Source organism: Phalangium opilio, unplaced genomic scaffold, assembly GCF_054372755.1.
Source record: "Phalangium opilio isolate 3A_F unplaced genomic scaffold, DU_Popi_V2 ptg000390l_1, whole genome shotgun sequence".
NCBI lineage: Eukaryota > Metazoa > Arthropoda > Arachnida > Opiliones > Phalangiidae > Phalangium > Phalangium opilio.
The window spans coordinates 8,067,842-8,084,086 of record NW_028324234.1 but is presented as its reverse complement, the minus strand read 5'-3'; the positions used below and the strand labels follow the sequence as shown (position 1 = coordinate 8,084,086).

The following is a 16,245-nucleotide window of genomic DNA, read 5'->3' as shown; positions in this document are numbered from 1 at the left end:
CTTAGACCGCTCGGCCATCCTGACGTAGTTTTATGTAATTTGGACGTTTTAAAATTACATCTCTTCCAGTTATTTTCATAAAACACATCGTGTCAGAAGTGGGATTCGAACCCACGCCCTCAAACGAGGACGAGAATACACAGATTCACATCGTGAGTGAAGGAAGCAAACCCCTTGAGTCTGGCGCCCTAGACCGCTCGGCCATCCTGACGTGGTTTTATGTGATTTAGACGTTTTAAAATTACATCTCTTCCAGTTATTTTCATAAAACACATCGTGTCAGAAGTGGGATTCGAACCCACGCCCTCAAAAGAGGACCAGAATACAGCGATTCACATCGTGAACGAAGGAAGCTAAGCCCCTTGAGTCTGGCACCTTGGGCCGCTCGGCCATCCTGACGTGGTTTTTTGTAATTTGGACGTTTTAAAATTACATCTCTTCCAGTTATATTCAAAAAACACATCGTGTCAGAAGTGGGATTTGTTACGTTCATCGATTAAATAATGAGGGCATGATTTAATAATGAAAGGTTTAGTTTAATGATTAATACTTAAAGTTACATTGTTGTGAAACATGGTACTCGATTCTTTTAACTATGTAGTTCCATTCCCGAGCAGAGAGTGCCTACAGAGAGAATTAAGTAGGGAGCGGAAGCTATAGCCTTTGACAGTGCAAAACGGGATGTAGCGCAAAACAAGTGGGCTACGTTGCTATTTTCTCTGTTTCTGTACAGTCTCTTTTCCGGTCACATGACTTTGTTTTAAAAGCAAGTGTTTTACTGGTTGTAAAGTGTTGGGGGTGTGGCACTGTGTGAACCAACCAGCAGCAGCCTCTGGCAGTAGCAGACCTGAGCGCGTAACCATCGAAACCTGTCGGTTCGTGTTTCAATCACATTTAATTTCTCAAATGTTAAAACTAACGTTTAATTGTACCAAGTACTATTTAGAAGATAAAATGTGACGTTGTAATTACTCCTTATAAAAAGAAGTTAATATTTAATAGTAATTCTAACAGGGGTTAATCGTTGGAAAAAGGTTTTGTAAGAAGTCCAAGGCTTAGAGTAGAGGCTTCTGACAGTGACAGAGAAAGTCGCGATATTTGGATTTTTGACACGGAATAACGTTAAAACTTACGTTTAATCGTAACAAGTACTATTTAGAAGATAAAAGGTGAAGTTTTAATTACTCCTTATAAAAAGAATTTAATATTTAATAGTAATTCTAACAGTAGTAATTCTGACAGTGACAGAGAGCGTCGCGATATTTGGATTTTTGACACGCAATAATAATGCGAATTGTTTGTAAATATGTCTCTTCCTCGTCTAAACAAACTTCATCTTACATCTCTTCCAGTTATTTTCATAAAACACATCGTGTCAGAAGTGGGATTCGAACCCACGCCCTCAAACGCGGACCAAAATTCAAAGATTCACATCGTAAACGAAGGAAGCTAAGCCCCTTGAGTCTGGCGCCTTAGACCGCTCGGCCCTCCTGACGTGGTTTTATGTAATATGGACGTTTTAAAATTACATCTCTTCCAGTTATTTTCATAAAACACATCGTGTCAGAAGTGGAACTCGAAAACACCCCCGCAAACGAAGACCAGAATACAGCGATTCACATCGTGAACCAATGAAACTAAGAACCCTTGAGTCTGTCGCCTAAGACCGCTCGGCCATCCTGTTGTGGTTTTATGTAATTTGGACGTTTTAAAATTACATCTCTTCCAGTTATTTTCAAAAAACACATCGTGTCAGAAGTGGGATTCGAACCCACGCCCTCAAACGAGGACGAGAATGCAGTGATTCACATCGTGAACGAAGGAAGCTAAGCCCCTTGAGTCTGGCACCTTAGGCCGCATGGCCATCCTGACGTGGTTTTATGTAATTTGGACGTTTTTAAATTACATCTCTTCCAGTTATTTTCATAAAACACATCGTGTCAGAAGTGGGATTCGAACCCACGCCCTCAAACGAGGACCAGAATACACAGATTCACATCGTAAACGAAGGAAGCTAAGCCCCATGAGTCTGGCGCCTTAGACCGCTCGGCCCTCCTAACGTGGTTTTATGTAATTTGGACGTTTTAAAATTACATCTCTTCCAGTTATTTTCATAAAACACATCGTGTCAGAAGTGGGATTCGAACCCACGCCCTCAAACGAGGACGAGAATACACAGATTCACATCGTGAGTGAAGGAAGCAAACCCCTTGAGTCTGGCGCCCTAGACCGCTCGGCCATCCTGACGTGGTTTTATGTGATTTAGACGTTTAAAATTACATCTCTTCCAGTTATTTTCATAAAACACATCGTGTCAGAAGTGGGATTCGAACCCACGCCCTCAAAAGAGGACCAGAATACAGCGATTCACATCGTGAACGAAGGAAGCTAAGCCCCTTGAGTCTGGCACCTTGGGCCGCTCGGCCATCCTGACGTGGTTTTTTGTAATTTGGAAGTTTTAAAATTACATCTCTTCCAGTTATATTCAAAAAACACATCGTGTCAGAAGTGGGATTTGTTACGTTCATCGATTAAATAATGAGGGCATGATTTAATAATGAAAGGTTTAGTTTAATGATTAATACTTAAAGTTACATTGTTGTGAAACATGGTACTCGATTCTTTTAACTATGTAGTTCCATTCCCGAGCAGAGAGTGCCTACAGAGAGAATTAAGTAGGGAGCGGAAGCTATAGCCTTTGACAGTGCAAAACGGGATGTAGCGCAAAACAAGTGGGCTACGTTGCTATTTTCTCTGTTTCTGTACAATCTCTTTTCCGGTCACATGACTTTGTTTTAAAAGCAAGTGTTTTACTGGTTGTAAAGTGTTGGGGGTGTGGCACTGTGTGAACCAACCAGCAGCAGCCTCTGGCAGTAGCAGACCTGAGCGCGTAACCATCGAAACCTGTCGGTTCGTGTTTCAATCACATTTAATTTCTCAAATGTTAAAACTAACGTTTAATTGTACCAAGTACTATTTAGAAGATAAAATGTGACGTTGTAATTACTCCTTATAAAAAGAAGTTAATATTTAATAGTAATTCTAACAGGGGTTAATCGTTGGAAAAAGGTTTTGTAAGAAGTCCAAGGCTTAGAGTAGAGGCTTCTGACAGTGACAGAGAAAGTCGCGATATTTGGATTTTTGACACGGAATAACGTTAAAACTTACGTTTAATCGTAACAAGTACTATTTAGAAGATAAAAGGTGAAGTTTTAATTACTCCTTATAAAAAGAATTTAATATTTAATAGTAATTCTAACAGTAGTAATTCTGACAGTGACAGAGAGCGTCGCGATATTTGGATTTTTGACACGCAATAATAATGCGAATTGTTTGTAAATATGTCTCTTCCTCGTCTAAACAAACTTCATCTTACATCTCTTCCAGTTATTTTCATAAAACACATCGTGTCAGAAGTGGGATTCGAACCCACGCCCTCAAACGCGGACCAAAATTCAAAGATTCACATCGTAAACGAAGGAAGCTAAGCCCCTTGAGTCTGGCGCCTTAGACCGCTCGGCCCTCCTGACGTGGTTTTATGTAATATGGACGTTTTAAAATTACATCTCTTCCAGTTATTTTCATAAAACACATCGTGTCAGAAGTGGAACTCGAAAACACCCCCGCAAACGAAGACCAGAATACAGCGATTCACATCGTGAACCAATGAAACTAAGAACCCTTGAGTCTGTCGCCTAAGACCGCTCGGCCATCCTGTTGTGGTTTTATGTAATTTGGACGTTTTAAAATTACATCTCTTCCAGTTATTTTCAAAAAACACATCGTGTCAGAAGTGGGATTCGAACCCACGCCCTCAAACGAGGACGAGAATGCAGTGATTCACATCGTGAACGAAGGAAGCTAAGCCCCTTGAGTCTGGCACCTTAGGCCGCATGGCCATCCTGACGTGGTTTTATGTAATTTGGACGTTTTTAAATTACATCTCTTCCAGTTATTTTCATAAAACACATCGTGTCAGAAGTGGGATTCGAACCCACGCCCTCAAACGAGGACCAGAATACACAGATTCACATCGTAAACGAAGGAAGCTAAGCCCCATGAGTCTGGCGCCTTAGACCGCTCGGCCCTCCTAACGTGGTTTTATGTAATTTGGACGTTTTAAAATTACATCTCTTCCAGTTATTTTCATAAAACACATCGTGTCAGAAGTGGGATTCGAACCCACGCCCTCAAACGAGGACGAGAATACACAGATTCACATCGTGAGTGAAGGAAGCAAACCCCTTGAGTCTGGCGCCCTAGACCGCTCGGCCATCCTGACGTGGTTTTATGTGATTTAGACGTTTAAAATTACATCTCTTCCAGTTATTTTCATAAAACACATCGTGTCAGAAGTGGGATTCGAACCCACGCCCTCAAAAGAGGACCAGAATACAGCGATTCACATCGTGAACGAAGGAAGCTAAGCCCCTTGAGTCTGGCACCTTGGGCCGCTCGGCCATCCTGACGTGGTTTTTTGTAATTTGGAAGTTTTAAAATTACATCTCTTCCAGTTATATTCAAAAAACACATCGTGTCAGAAGTGGGATTTGTTACGTTCATCGATTAAATAATGAGGGCATGATTTAATAATGAAAGGTTTAGTTTAATGATTAATACTTAAAGTTACATTGTTGTGAAACATGGTACTCGATTCTTTTAACTATGTAGTTCCATTCCCGAGCAGAGAGTGCCTACAGAGAGAATTAAGTAGGGAGCGGAAGCTATAGCCTTTGACAGTGCAAAACGGGATGTAGCGCAAAACAAGTGGGCTACGTTGCTATTTTCTCTGTTTCTGTACAATCTCTTTTCCGGTCACATGACTTTGTTTTAAAAGCAAGTGTTTTACTGGTTGTAAAGTGTTGGGGGTGTGGCACTGTGTGAACCAACCAGCAGCAGCCTCTGGCAGTAGCAGACCTGAGCGCGTAACCATCGAAACCTGTCGGTTCGTGTTTCAATCACATTTAATTTCTCAAATGTTAAAACTAACGTTTAATTGTACCAAGTACTATTTAGAAGATAAAATGTGACGTTGTAATTACTCCTTATAAAAAGAAGTTAATATTTAATAGTAATTCTAACAGGGGTTAATCGTTGGAAAAAGGTTTTGTAAGAAGTCCAAGGCTTAGAGTAGAGGCTTCTGACAGTGACAGAGAAAGTCGCGATATTTGGATTTTTGACACGGAATAACGTTAAAACTTACGTTTAATCGTAACAAGTACTATTTAGAAGATAAAAGGTGAAGTTTTAATTACTCCTTATAAAAAGAATTTAATATTTAATAGTAATTCTAACAGTAGTAATTCTGACAGTGACAGAGAGCGTCGCGATATTTGGATTTTTGACACGCAATAATAATGCGAATTGTTTGTAAATATGTCTCTTCCTCGTCTAAACAAACTTCATCTTACATCTCTTCCAGTTATTTTCATAAAACACATCGTGTCAGAAGTGGGATTCGAACCCACGCCCTCAAACGCGGACCAAAATTCAAAGATTCACATCGTAAACGAAGGAAGCTAAGCCCCTTGAGTCTGGCGCCTTAGACCGCTCGGCCCTCCTGACGTGGTTTTATGTAATATGGACGTTTTAAAATTACATCTCTTCCAGTTATTTTCATAAAACACATCGTGTCAGAAGTGGAACTCGAAAACACCCCCGCAAACGAAGACCAGAATACAGCGATTCACATCGTGAACCAATGAAACTAAGAACCCTTGAGTCTGTCGCCTAAGACCGCTCGGCCATCCTGTTGTGGTTTTATGTAATTTGGACGTTTTAAAATTACATCTCTTCCAGTTATTTTCAAAAAACACATCGTGTCAGAAGTGGGATTCGAACCCACGCCCTCAAACGAGGACGAGAATGCAGTGATTCACATCGTGAACGAAGGAAGCTAAGCCCCTTGAGTCTGGCACCTTAGGCCGCATGGCCATCCTGACGTGGTTTTATGTAATTTGGACGTTTTTAAATTACATCTCTTCCAGTTATTTTCATAAAACACATCGTGTCAGAAGTGGGATTCGAACCCACGCCCTCAAACGAGGACCAGAATACACAGATTCACATCGTAAACGAAGGAAGCTAAGCCCCATGAGTCTGGCGCCTTAGACCGCTCGGCCCTCCTAACGTGGTTTTATGTAATTTGGACGTTTTAAAATTACATCTCTTCCAGTTATTTTCATAAAACACATCGTGTCAGAAGTGGGATTCGAACCCACGCCCTCAAACGAGGACGAGAATACACAGATTCACATCGTGAGTGAAGGAAGCAAACCCCTTGAGTCTGGCGCCCTAGACCGCTCGGCCATCCTGACGTGGTTTTATGTGATTTAGACGTTTAAAATTACATCTCTTCCAGTTATTTTCATAAAACACATCGTGTCAGAAGTGGGATTCGAACCCACGCCCTCAAAAGAGGACCAGAATACAGCGATTCACATCGTGAACGAAGGAAGCTAAGCCCCTTGAGTCTGGCACCTTGGGCCGCTCGGCCATCCTGACGTGGTTTTTTGTAATTTGGAAGTTTTAAAATTACATCTCTTCCAGTTATATTCAAAAAACACATCGTGTCAGAAGTGGGATTTGTTACGTTCATCGATTAAATAATGAGGGCATGATTTAATAATGAAAGGTTTAGTTTAATGATTAATACTTAAAGTTACATTGTTGTGAAACATGGTACTCGATTCTTTTAACTATGTAGTTCCATTCCCGAGCAGAGAGTGCCTACAGAGAGAATTAAGTAGGGAGCGGAAGCTATAGCCTTTGACAGTGCAAAACGGGATGTAGCGCAAAACAAGTGGGCTACGTTGCTATTTTCTCTGTTTCTGTACAATCTCTTTTCCGGTCACATGACTTTGTTTTAAAAGCAAGTGTTTTACTGGTTGTAAAGTGTTGGGGGTGTGGCACTGTGTGAACCAACCAGCAGCAGCCTCTGGCAGTAGCAGACCTGAGCGCGTAACCATCGAAACCTGTCGGTTCGTGTTTCAATCACATTTAATTTCTCAAATGTTAAAACTAACGTTTAATTGTACCAAGTACTATTTAGAAGATAAAATGTGACGTTGTAATTACTCCTTATAAAAAGAAGTTAATATTTAATAGTAATTCTAACAGGGGTTAATCGTTGGAAAAAGGTTTTGTAAGAAGTCCAAGGCTTAGAGTAGAGGCTTCTGACAGTGACAGAGAAAGTCGCGATATTTGGATTTTTGACACGGAATAACGTTAAAACTTACGTTTAATCGTAACAAGTACTATTTAGAAGATAAAAGGTGAAGTTTTAATTACTCCTTATAAAAAGAATTTAATATTTAATAGTAATTCTAACAGTAGTAATTCTGACAGTGACAGAGAGCGTCGCGATATTTGGATTTTTGACACGCAATAATAATGCGAATTGTTTGTAAATATGTCTCTTCCTCGTCTAAACAAACTTCATCTTACATCTCTTCCAGTTATTTTCATAAAACACATCGTGTCAGAAGTGGGATTCGAACCCACGCCCTCAAACGCGGACCAAAATTCAAAGATTCACATCGTAAACGAAGGAAGCTAAGCCCCTTGAGTCTGGCGCCTTAGACCGCTCGGCCCTCCTGACGTGGTTTTATGTAATATGGACGTTTTAAAATTACATCTCTTCCAGTTATTTTCATAAAACACATCGTGTCAGAAGTGGAACTCGAAAACACCCCCGCAAACGAAGACCAGAATACAGCGATTCACATCGTGAACCAATGAAACTAAGAACCCTTGAGTCTGTCGCCTAAGACCGCTCGGCCATCCTGTTGTGGTTTTATGTAATTTGGACGTTTTAAAATTACATCTCTTCCAGTTATTTTCAAAAAACACATCGTGTCAGAAGTGGGATTCGAACCCACGCCCTCAAACGAGGACGAGAATGCAGTGATTCACATCGTGAACGAAGGAAGCTAAGCCCCTTGAGTCTGGCACCTTAGGCCGCATGGCCATCCTGACGTGGTTTTATGTAATTTGGACGTTTTTAAATTACATCTCTTCCAGTTATTTTCATAAAACACATCGTGTCAGAAGTGGGATTCGAACCCACGCCCTCAAACGAGGACCAGAATACACAGATTCACATCGTAAACGAAGGAAGCTAAGCCCCATGAGTCTGGCGCCTTAGACCGCTCGGCCCTCCTAACGTGGTTTTATGTAATTTGGACGTTTTAAAATTACATCTCTTCCAGTTATTTTCATAAAACACATCGTGTCAGAAGTGGGATTCGAACCCACGCCCTCAAACGAGGACGAGAATACACAGATTCACATCGTGAGTGAAGGAAGCAAACCCCTTGAGTCTGGCGCCCTAGACCGCTCGGCCATCCTGACGTGGTTTTATGTGATTTAGACGTTTAAAATTACATCTCTTCCAGTTATTTTCATAAAACACATCGTGTCAGAAGTGGGATTCGAACCCACGCCCTCAAAAGAGGACCAGAATACAGCGATTCACATCGTGAACGAAGGAAGCTAAGCCCCTTGAGTCTGGCACCTTGGGCCGCTCGGCCATCCTGACGTGGTTTTTTGTAATTTGGAAGTTTTAAAATTACATCTCTTCCAGTTATATTCAAAAAACACATCGTGTCAGAAGTGGGATTTGTTACGTTCATCGATTAAATAATGAGGGCATGATTTAATAATGAAAGGTTTAGTTTAATGATTAATACTTAAAGTTACATTGTTGTGAAACATGGTACTCGATTCTTTTAACTATGTAGTTCCATTCCCGAGCAGAGAGTGCCTACAGAGAGAATTAAGTAGGGAGCGGAAGCTATAGCCTTTGACAGTGCAAAACGGGATGTAGCGCAAAACAAGTGGGCTACGTTGCTATTTTCTCTGTTTCTGTACAATCTCTTTTCCGGTCACATGACTTTGTTTTAAAAGCAAGTGTTTTACTGGTTGTAAAGTGTTGGGGGTGTGGCACTGTGTGAACCAACCAGCAGCAGCCTCTGGCAGTAGCAGACCTGAGCGCGTAACCATCGAAACCTGTCGGTTCGTGTTTCAATCACATTTAATTTCTCAAATGTTAAAACTAACGTTTAATTGTACCAAGTACTATTTAGAAGATAAAATGTGACGTTGTAATTACTCCTTATAAAAAGAAGTTAATATTTAATAGTAATTCTAACAGGGGTTAATCGTTGGAAAAAGGTTTTGTAAGAAGTCCAAGGCTTAGAGTAGAGGCTTCTGACAGTGACAGAGAAAGTCGCGATATTTGGATTTTTGACACGGAATAACGTTAAAACTTACGTTTAATCGTAACAAGTACTATTTAGAAGATAAAAGGTGAAGTTTTAATTACTCCTTATAAAAAGAATTTAATATTTAATAGTAATTCTAACAGTAGTAATTCTGACAGTGACAGAGAGCGTCGCGATATTTGGATTTTTGACACGCAATAATAATGCGAATTGTTTGTAAATATGTCTCTTCCTCGTCTAAACAAACTTCATCTTACATCTCTTCCAGTTATTTTCATAAAACACATCGTGTCAGAAGTGGGATTCGAACCCACGCCCTCAAACGCGGACCAGAATTCAAAGATTCACATCGTAAACGAAGGAAGCTAAGCCCCTTGAGTCTGGCGCCTTAGACCGCTCGGCCCTCCTGACGTGGTTTTATGTAATATGGACGTTTTAAAATTACATCTCTTTCAGTTATTTTCATAAAACACATCGTGTCAGAAGTGGGACTCGAAAACACCCCCGCAAACGAAGACCAGAATACAGCTATTCACATCGCGAACCAATGAAACTAAGAACCCTTGAGTCTGTCGCCTAAGACCGCTCGGCCATCCTGTTGTGGTTTTATGTAATTTGGACGTTTTAAAATTACATCTCTTCCAGTTATTTTCAAAAAACACATCGTGTCAGAAGTGGGATTCGAACCCACGCCCTCAAACGAGGACGAGAATGCAGTGATTCACATCGTGAACGAAGGAAGCTAAGCCCCTTGAGTCTGGCACCTTAGGCCGCATGGCCATCCTGACGTGGTTTTATGTAATTTGGACGTTTTTAAATTACATCTCTTCCAGTTATTTTCATAAAACACATCGTGTCAGAAGTGGGATTCGAACCCACGCCCTCAAACGAGGACCAGAATACACAGATTCACATCGTAAACGAAGGAAGCTAAGCCCCATGAGTCTGGCGCCTTAGACCGCTCGGCCCTCCTAACGTGGTTTTATGTAATTTGGACGTTTTAAAATTACATCTCTTCCAGTTATTTTCATAAAACACATCGTGTCAGAAGTGGGATACGAACCCACGCCCTCAAACGAGGACCAGAATACACAGATTCACATCGTGAACGAAGGAAGCTAAGCCCCTTGAGTCTGGCGCCTTAGACCGCTCGGCCTCCTGACGTAGTTTTATGTAATTTGGACGTTTCAAAATTACATCTCTTCCAGTTACTTTCAAAAAACACATCGTGCCAGAAGTGGGATTCGAACCCACGCCCTCAAACGAGGACCAGAATACAGCGATTCACATCGTGAACGAAGGAAGCTAAGCCCCTTGAGTCTGGCGCCTTAGACCGCTCGGCCATCCTGTTGTGGTCTTTGGTAATTTTGACGTTTTAAAATTACATCTCTTCCAGTTATTTTCATAAAACACATCGTGTCAGAAGTGGCATTCAAACCCACGCCCTCAAACGAGGACCAGAATACACAGATTCACATCGTAAATGAAGGAAGCTAAGCCCCTTGAGTCTGTCGCCTTAGACAGCTCGGCCATCCTGTTGTGGTCTTTGGTAATTTTGACGTTTTAAAATTACATCTCTTCCAGTTATTTTCATAAAACCCATCGTGTCAGAAGTGGGATTCGAACCCACGCCCTCAAACGAGGACCAGAATACACAGATTCACATCGTAAATGAAGGAAGCTAAGCCCCTTGAGTCTGGCGCCTTAGGCCGCTCGGCCATCCTGACGTGGTTTTATGTAATTTGGACGTTTTAAAATTTCATCTCTTCCAGTTATTTTCAAAAAACACATCGTGTCAGAAGTGGGATTCGAACCCACGCCCTAAAACGAGGACGAGAATACACAGATTCACATCGTGAACGAAGGAAGCTAAGCCCCTTGAGTCTGGCACCTTAGGCCGCTCGGCCATCCTGTTGGGGTCTTATGTAATTTGGACGTTTTAAAATTACATCTCTTCCAGTTATTTTCATAAAACACATCGTGTTTGAAGTGGGATACGAACCCACGCCCTCAAACGAGGACGAGAATACACAAATTCACATCGTGAACGAAGGAAGCTAAGCCCCTTGAGTCTGTCGCCTTAGACAGCTCGGCCATCCGTTTGTGGTATTTGGTAATTTGGACGTTTTAAAATTACATCTCTTCCAGTTATTTTCAAAAAACACATCGTGTCAGAAGTGGGATTCGAACCCACGCCCTCAAACGAGGACGAGAATACAGTGATTCACATCGTGAACGAAGGAAGCTAAGCCCCATGAGTCTGGCACCTTAGGCCGCTCGGCCATCCTGACGTGGTTTTATGTAATTTGGACGTTTTTAAATTACATCTCTTCCAGTTATTTTCATAAAACACGTCGTGTCAGAAGTGGGATTCGAACCCACGCCCTCAAACGAGGACCAGAATGCAGCGATTCACATCGTGAACGAAGGAAGCTAAGCCCCTTGAGTCTGGCGCCTTAGACCGCTCGGCCCTCCTGACGTGGTTTTATGTAATTTGGACGTTTTAAAATTACATCTCTTCCAGTTATTTTCATAAAACACATCGTGTCAGAAGTGGGATTCGAACCCACGCCCTAAAACGAGGACGAGAATACACAGATTCACATCGTGAACGAAGGAAGCTAAGCCCCTTGAGTCTGGCACCTTAGGCCGCTCGGCCATCCTGTTGGGGTCTTATGTAATTTGGACGTTTTAAAATTACATCTCTTCCAGTTATTTTCATAAAACACATCGGGTCAGAAGTGGGATTCGAACCCACGCCCTCAAACGAGGACCAGAATACAGTGATTCACATCGTGAACGAAGGAAGCTAAGCCCCTTGAGTCTGGCACCTTATGCCTCTCGGCCATCCTGACGTGGTTTTATGTAATTTGGACGTTTTAAAATTACATCTCTTCCAGTTATTTTCATAAAACACATCGTGTCAGAAGTGGGATACGAACCCACGCCCTCAAACGAGGACCAGAATACACAGATTCACATCGTGAACGAAGGAAGCTAAGCCCCTTGAGTCTGGCGCCTTAGACCGCTCGGCCATCCAGACGTAGTTTTATGTAATTTGGACGTTTTAAAATTACATCTCTTCCAGTTATTTTCAAAAAACACATCGTGTCAGAAGTGGGATTCGAACCCACGCCCTAAAACGAGGACGAGAATACACAAATTCACATCGTGAACGAAGGAAGCTAAGCCCCTTGAGTCTGTCGCCTTAGACAGCTCGGCCATCCTGTTGTGGTATTTGGTAATTTGGACGTTTTAAAATTACATCTCTTCCAGTTATTTTCAAAAAACACATCGTGTCAGAAGTGGGATTCGAACCCACGCCCTAAAACGAGGACGAGAATACACAAATTCACATCGTGAACGAAGGAAGCTAAGCCCCTTGAGTCTGTCGCCTTAGACAGCTCGGCCATCCTGTTGTGGTATTTGGTAATTTGGACGTTTTAAAATTACATCTCTTCCAGTTATTTTCAAAAAACACATCGTGTCAGAAGTGGGATTCGAACCCACGCCCTCAAACGAGGACGAGAATACAGTGATTCACATCGTGAACGAAGGAAGGTAAGCCCCTTGAGTCTGGCACCTTAGGCCGCTCGGCCATCCTGACGTGGTTTTATGTAATTTGGACGTTTTTAAATTACATCTCTTCCAGTTATTTTCATAAAACACATCGTGTCAGAAATGGGATTCGAACCCACGCCCTCAAACGAGGACCAGAATACAGCGATTCACATCGTGAACGAAGGAAGCTAAGCCCCTTGAGTCTGGCGCCTTAGACCGCTCGGCCATCCTGACGTGGTCTCTTGTAATTTGGACGATTTATAAATAACATCTCTTCTAGTTAATTTCATAAAACCTATCGTGTCAGAAGTGGGATTTGAACCCTTGCCCTCAAACGAGGACCAGAATACACGGATTCACGTTGTGAACGAAAGAACTAAGCCCCTTAAGTCTGGCGCCTTAGACCGCTCGGCAATCCTGACGTGGTCTATTGTAATTTGGTCGTTTTATAAATTACATCTCTTGCAGTTAATTTATTAAAATATATCGTGTCAGAAGTGGGATTCGAACCCACGCCCTCATACGAGGACCAGAAAACACAGATTCACGTTGTGAACGAAGGAAACTAACCCCCTTAAGTCTGGCGCCTTAGACCGCTGGGCCCTCCTAACGTAGTCTCTTTTAATTTTGACGTTTTATAAATTACATCTCTTCTAGTTAATTTATTGAAACATATCGTGTCAGAAGTGGGATTTGAACCCTTGCCCTCAAACGAGGACCAGAATACACGGATTCACGTTGTGAACGAAAGAACTAAGCCCCTTAAGTCTGGCGCCTTAGACCGCTCGGCAATCCTGACGTGGTCTATCGTAATTTGGACGTTTTATAAATTACATCTCTTGCAGTTAATTTATTAAATTATATCGTGTCAGAAGTGGGCTTCGAACCCACGCCCTCATACGAGTACCAGAAAACACAGATTCACGTTGTGAACGAAGGAAAGTAAGCCCCTTGAGTCTGGCGCCTTAGACCGCTCGGCCATCCTGACGTGGTCTTCGGTATTTTGGACGTTTTATAAATTACATTTCTTCCAGTTAATTTATTAAAACATATCGTGTCAGGAGTGGGATTCGAACTCACGCCCTCATACGAGGACCAGAAAACACAGATTAACGTTGTGAACGAAGGAAACTAACCCCCTTGAGTCTGGCACCTTAGACCGCTCGGCCATCCTGACGTGGTCTATTGTAATTTGGACGTTTTATAAATTACATTTCTTCCAGTTAATTTATTAAAATATGTCGTGTCAGAAGTGGGATTTGAACCCTTGCCCTCAAACGAGGACCAGAATACACGGATTCACGTTGTGAACGAAAGAACTAAGCCCCTTAAGTCTGGCGCTTTAGACCGCTCGGCAATCCTGACGTGGTCTATTGTAATTTGGACGTTTTATAAATTACATCTCTTGCAGTTAATTTATTAAATTATATCGTGTCAGAAGTGGGCTTCGAACCCATGCCCTCATACGAGGACCAGAAAACACACATTCACGTTGTAAACGAAGGAAACTAACCCCTTTGAGTCTGGCGCCTTAGACCGCTCGGCCATCCTGACGTGGTCTCTTGTAGTTTGGACGTTTTATAAATTACATCTCTTCCAGTTAATTTATTAAAATATATCGTGTCAGAAGTGGGATTCGAACCCTTGCCCTCATACGAGGACCAGAAAACACAGATTCACGTTGTGAACGAAGGAAACTAACCCCCTTAAGTCTGGCGCCTTAGACCGCTGGGCCCTCCTAACGTAGTCTCTTTTAATTTTGACGTTTTATAAATTACATCTCTTCTAGTTAATTTATTAAAACATATCGTGTCAGAAGTGGGATTTGAACCCTTGCCCTGAAACGAGGACCAGAATACACGGATTCACGTTGTGAACGAAAGAACTAAGCCCCTTAAGTCTGGCGCCTTAGACCGCTGGGCAATCCTGACGTGGTCTATTGTAATTTGGACGTTTTAAAATTACATCTCTTCCAGTTATTTTCAAAAAACACATCGTGTCAGAAGTGGGCTTCGAACCCACGCCCTCATACGAGGACCAGAAAACACAGATTCACGTTGTGAACGAAGGAAAGTAAGCCCCTTGAGACTGGCGCCTTAGACCGCTCGGCCATCCTGACGTGGTCTTTGGTATTTTGGACGTTTTATAAATTACATTTCTTCCAGTTAATTTATTAAAACATATCGTGTCAGAAGTGGGATTCGAACCCACGCCCTCATACGAGGACCAGAAAACACAGATTCACGTTGTGAACGAAGGAAACTAACCCCCTTGAGTCTGGCGCCTTAGACCGCTCGGCCATCCTGACGTGGTCTCTTGTAGTTTTGACGTTTTATAAATTACATCTCTTCCAGTTAATTTATTAAAATATATCGTGTCAGAAGTGGGATTCGAACCCACGCCCTCATACGAGGACCAGAAAACACAGATTCACGTTGTGAACGAAGGAAACTAACCCCCTTAAGTCTGGCGCCTTAGACCGCTGGGCCCTCCTAACGTGGTCTCTTTTAATTTTGACGTTTTATAAATTACATCTCTTCTAGTTAATTTGTTAAAACATATCGTGTCAGAAGTGGGATTTGAACCCTTGCCCTCAAACGAGGACCAGAATATACGGATTCAGTTGTGAACGAAAGAACTAAGCCCCTTAAGTCTGGCGCCTTAGACCGCTCGGCAATCCTGACGTGGTCTATTGTAATTTGGACGTTTTATAAATTACATCTCTTGCAGTTAATTTATTAAATTATATCGTGTCAGAAGTGGGCTTCGAACCCATGCCCTCATACGAGGACCAGAAAACACAGTTTCACGTTGTGAGCGAAGGAAAGTAAGCCCCTTGAGTCTGGCGCCTTAGACCGCTCGGCCATCCTGACGTGGTCTATTGTATATTGGACGTTTTATAAATTACATTTCTTCCAGTTAATTTATTAAAATCTATCGTGTCAGAAGTGGGATTCGAACCCACGCCCTCATACGAGGACCAGAAAACACAGATTCACGTTGTGAACGAGGGAAACTAACCCCCTTGAGTCTGGCGCCTTAGACCGCTCGGCCATCCTGACGTGGTCTCTTGTAGTTTTGACGTTTTATAAATTACATCTCTTCCAGTTAATTTATTAAAATATATCGTGTCAGAAGTGGGATTCGAACCCACGCCCTCTAACGAGGACCAGAAAACACAGATTCACGTTGTGAACGAAGGAAACTAACCCCCTTAAGTCTGGCGCCTTAGACCGCTGGGCCCTCCTAACGTGCTCTCTTTTAATTTTGACGTTTTATAAATTACATCTCTTCTAGTTAATTTATTAAAACATATCTTGTCAGAAGTGGGATTTGAACCCTTGCCCTCAAACGAGGACCAGAATACACGGATTCACGTTGTGAACGAAAGAACTAAGCCCCTTAAGTCTGGCGCCTTAGACCGCTCGGCAATCCTGACGTGGTCTATTGTAATTTGGAC

At 42.1% G+C, this 16,245-nt stretch overlaps 5 long non-coding RNA genes and 9 other non-coding genes across 14 annotated transcripts; 5 read left to right on the top strand and 9 right to left on the bottom strand.

The window, feature by feature from the left end:
• Positions 1-277: 277 nt before the first annotated feature.
• Positions 278-399, bottom strand: TRNAL-CAA (transfer RNA leucine (anticodon CAA)). Its single transcript has 2 exons — positions 362-399; positions 278-323 (listed from the first exon to the last, which is right to left on the bottom strand). It is a non-coding gene; the product is annotated as a tRNA-Leu (tRNA).
• A 23-nt stretch (positions 400-422) lies between these two features.
• LOC149597053 (uncharacterized) lies at positions 423-1,309 on the top strand. Its single transcript, XR_016379432.1, has 3 exons — positions 423-875; positions 1,015-1,169; positions 1,243-1,309. It is a non-coding gene; the product is annotated as an uncharacterized LOC149597053 (long non-coding RNA).
• A 1,003-nt stretch (positions 1,310-2,312) lies between these two features.
• TRNAL-CAA (transfer RNA leucine (anticodon CAA)) lies at positions 2,313-2,434 on the bottom strand. The gene is made up of 2 exons: positions 2,397-2,434; positions 2,313-2,358 (listed from the first exon to the last, which is right to left on the bottom strand). It is a non-coding gene; the product is annotated as a tRNA-Leu (tRNA).
• Positions 2,435-2,654: 220 nt separating this feature from the next.
• On the top strand, positions 2,655-3,344 carry LOC149597051 (uncharacterized). The gene is made up of 3 exons (XR_016379407.1): positions 2,655-2,910; positions 3,050-3,204; positions 3,278-3,344. It is a non-coding gene; the product is annotated as an uncharacterized LOC149597051 (long non-coding RNA).
• A 1,003-nt stretch (positions 3,345-4,347) lies between these two features.
• TRNAL-CAA (transfer RNA leucine (anticodon CAA)) lies at positions 4,348-4,469 on the bottom strand. Its single transcript has 2 exons — positions 4,432-4,469; positions 4,348-4,393 (listed from the first exon to the last, which is right to left on the bottom strand). It is a non-coding gene; the product is annotated as a tRNA-Leu (tRNA).
• A 220-nt stretch (positions 4,470-4,689) lies between these two features.
• LOC149597049 (uncharacterized) lies at positions 4,690-5,379 on the top strand. Its single transcript, XR_016379406.1, has 3 exons — positions 4,690-4,945; positions 5,085-5,239; positions 5,313-5,379. It is a non-coding gene; the product is annotated as an uncharacterized LOC149597049 (long non-coding RNA).
• Positions 5,380-6,382: 1,003 nt separating this feature from the next.
• Positions 6,383-6,504, bottom strand: TRNAL-CAA (transfer RNA leucine (anticodon CAA)). Its single transcript has 2 exons — positions 6,467-6,504; positions 6,383-6,428 (listed from the first exon to the last, which is right to left on the bottom strand). It is a non-coding gene; the product is annotated as a tRNA-Leu (tRNA).
• Positions 6,505-6,724: 220 nt separating this feature from the next.
• LOC149597047 (uncharacterized) lies at positions 6,725-7,414 on the top strand. The gene is made up of 3 exons (XR_016379408.1): positions 6,725-6,980; positions 7,120-7,274; positions 7,348-7,414. It is a non-coding gene; the product is annotated as an uncharacterized LOC149597047 (long non-coding RNA).
• A 1,003-nt stretch (positions 7,415-8,417) lies between these two features.
• On the bottom strand, positions 8,418-8,539 carry TRNAL-CAA (transfer RNA leucine (anticodon CAA)). Its single transcript has 2 exons — positions 8,502-8,539; positions 8,418-8,463 (listed from the first exon to the last, which is right to left on the bottom strand). It is a non-coding gene; the product is annotated as a tRNA-Leu (tRNA).
• A 220-nt stretch (positions 8,540-8,759) lies between these two features.
• On the top strand, positions 8,760-9,449 carry LOC149597045 (uncharacterized). Its single transcript, XR_016379409.1, has 3 exons — positions 8,760-9,015; positions 9,155-9,309; positions 9,383-9,449. It is a non-coding gene; the product is annotated as an uncharacterized LOC149597045 (long non-coding RNA).
• A 1,380-nt stretch (positions 9,450-10,829) lies between these two features.
• On the bottom strand, positions 10,830-10,951 carry TRNAL-CAA (transfer RNA leucine (anticodon CAA)). The gene is made up of 2 exons: positions 10,914-10,951; positions 10,830-10,875 (listed from the first exon to the last, which is right to left on the bottom strand). It is a non-coding gene; the product is annotated as a tRNA-Leu (tRNA).
• Positions 10,952-12,897: 1,946 nt separating this feature from the next.
• TRNAL-CAA (transfer RNA leucine (anticodon CAA)) lies at positions 12,898-13,019 on the bottom strand. The gene is made up of 2 exons: positions 12,982-13,019; positions 12,898-12,943 (listed from the first exon to the last, which is right to left on the bottom strand). It is a non-coding gene; the product is annotated as a tRNA-Leu (tRNA).
• Positions 13,020-14,971: 1,952 nt separating this feature from the next.
• Positions 14,972-15,093, bottom strand: TRNAL-CAA (transfer RNA leucine (anticodon CAA)). The gene is made up of 2 exons: positions 15,056-15,093; positions 14,972-15,017 (listed from the first exon to the last, which is right to left on the bottom strand). It is a non-coding gene; the product is annotated as a tRNA-Leu (tRNA).
• Positions 15,094-15,725: 632 nt separating this feature from the next.
• TRNAL-CAA (transfer RNA leucine (anticodon CAA)) lies at positions 15,726-15,847 on the bottom strand. The gene is made up of 2 exons: positions 15,810-15,847; positions 15,726-15,771 (listed from the first exon to the last, which is right to left on the bottom strand). It is a non-coding gene; the product is annotated as a tRNA-Leu (tRNA).
• Between the last annotated feature and the right edge of the window lie 398 nt (positions 15,848-16,245).